A 2,462-nucleotide genomic window follows, 5' to 3' on the forward strand; every position below is an offset into this window, starting at 1 on the left:
AGTCAGCCATTGCTCGGCCTTCAATGGGTGTAGAGTCCAATAACTTTACTTAGCTAGTTAGATAATAGTAGCAATAGTAATAGTTGTAGTATTTTTATGATTATGGATTTTGGTTAAGACCGGGATTTAATTGGACACTCGTAGTAATACTTGTAGATTTTCTAAGTTTAACCTATAGTTTAAGAATATTAATTTTAATCTAAGGTTTGATTAATATGACTGATATTGATGGTGATATTTATTATATTATAAGGTTTAGATAGACCCAATAAGATAATAACACTTGTCTTGTGTATGTTTAATGATAATTAAGTATTTTTGAGGAATAGGTTTATTAAGAGTAATATTTGAATATCCTAGGGTCTGTCAGCAGCTTTGAAATCGTTAGAGGACTTAGTCAAGGTTGTTTACTCAATTCAAATTAAGCTGAAAATGTGCAATTTCGTGTTTAAATATTCAGCGTATACCGATATATCACAGCTATAGGGGGCGATATATCGCAATACGGGGATACGAAAAACACGTAACTTCGCACGATCACCTCGACGAGCCTCAGGCATACTGGCCTAGGCGATATATCGCCTACTAGGGGCGATATATCAGCTCCTTTGGTATATTTTTTTTAATGTTTTTGAAAACGTTCTCTTTTTAATCTTTAACCTCTTGATAAGTCCAGCATCTTTCTGACCGAGTCTTCAGCCTCTGCTGAACGATAATTCAAATATTTTTCACTTAAAAAGCCATTATTTTATTCAAGTTAAATTAAGATCTTTTCATTCTTGAACTCTATAAATAGGACCTAGTATGTAATGCCCTGGATAGCCAAGACCGCTACACTGTGTACTTATAAAGGTGCAGGACTCGCTAGTCAAGTCATTGATTTGAAAACGTGTCACTAAACATGTAAGATCTATGGTTAAAAAGGTTTCGGTCTCAAAAGACTCATTTCATATAGTTAAACTGTAATAAACAAGGGATTCCATAAACACAAAGTTAAAATAAGTTTACAGACTTCCAAAAGTACATAAGTATCCACTAGCCATACTAAGGCAAAACAGACAGTCTTTAGGTTCCATGTCCTTGCCTAGACCTCAACCGTGGCGGCCGAGCACCTGGCTATGTACATTCCGCTCGCCGAGCTCTCCAGTCAGGGCTGATCTAACTTGCCCTTGCCTTTACCTGCACCACGTAGCACCCGTGAGCCAAGGCCCAGCAAGAAAACATCACAGATAACTCAAACAATAATAACAGACAAATAGCTCAATATGCATGTATATTCACTAGATAGTCCACAACAAATAATCAGCATATACAATCCAATACAAGATACATTCTACCACATATACTGCTCATATCACATAATAATCAGGGCCGACAACTTAGGCCGCGCCCTCTATTTAACCCACTGACTCTGGCCTGCTTAAACCAAGCTCAGTGCATAATAAGCTGTCCTCGGCTACCAGTGGCCGAGCCGCGCCCTGTGCGTTAGTGAGACCCTTGGCACCCTTAGGCCGTTGGTTCACTAAATTGCTTGCATGGCATAATACCATCCTTTCAAGCTTTTACAATAGGGAGCCCTTAGTCCCGTCTCATATAATCAACCAGGTGCAGTTTTCTTACCTTTAGCTTTCAGATGAGTTAGTTACGGGCGATACTCCTTGAGCGCGATCCGATCCTCGAGCCCTAGCTTAACACCTAGTCACAACCATGAAGAAAGACACCATTAACAACCTTAAATAAGCTTCCAAGCCAAGTTCTAGTACTCGAAACATTGAACTTCACCAAATATGGTAAAAGACTCAACCCCGAGCACCCTAGGTTAAATTCCCAAGCCTAAAATCTTAAAATCCCAAAATCCCTTAAGCGCCGCGGCATAGGCCACCCATGCCACGGCATGGCCCCCAAACAGAGCCATCCAAGGCACAAAAACAGGTAAGGGCCGCGACATTGCTTGGACCATGCCACGGCCCGCCCTCCTTCCTCAGCATGCAACAACCTTGAAGGGCCGCGGCTCACCAAGAACCATGTCGCGGCCCGACCCTTCGAACCCAGAAAAAACCACCATTTTCAATCTCTAAACTTCACCTTAAGATATCCCAAAGCCTTTAACTTAAAACCAATTAACTCCCAACTTCTTTAACATGATCTAAGCAACATAATTCCCAAGAAAACACAGTCTATCACACTCTAATCCTCTCATTTCCATTTCTGAAACCCAAGTGCTACAAACACCCAAACCAGCCACTCAAACACAATCTAGAACCTCTAAACTTGGAGTTAGAACTCACCTTTTGTAATGACCCACTAATCTAGACTATTTGGACCATTAACGAAACTATACATAAAATTTACATTTTTACGAAAATACCATAATTTATTGAATAACTTGCAAAATAAGAGTTATTTACAAAGTAAATACCAAAACGGATATGGGATCCCATTGTCTTTAAAACAAAAACATA

The 2,462-nt window shown here is 39.7% G+C and overlaps 1 long non-coding RNA gene across 1 annotated transcript; it reads right to left on the minus strand.

Moving 5' to 3' along the window:
• Positions 1-1,085: 1,085 nt before the first annotated feature.
• Positions 1,086-1,863, minus strand: LOC133833904 (uncharacterized). The gene is made up of 2 exons (XR_009893199.1): positions 1,621-1,863; positions 1,086-1,179 (listed from the first exon to the last, which is right to left on the minus strand). It is a non-coding gene; the product is annotated as an uncharacterized LOC133833904 (long non-coding RNA).
• Between the last annotated feature and the right edge of the window lie 599 nt (positions 1,864-2,462).

Source organism: Humulus lupulus, chromosome 5 (genome assembly GCF_963169125.1).
Source record: "Humulus lupulus chromosome 5, drHumLupu1.1, whole genome shotgun sequence".
Classification (NCBI taxonomy): Eukaryota; Viridiplantae; Streptophyta; class Magnoliopsida; order Rosales; family Cannabaceae; genus Humulus; species Humulus lupulus.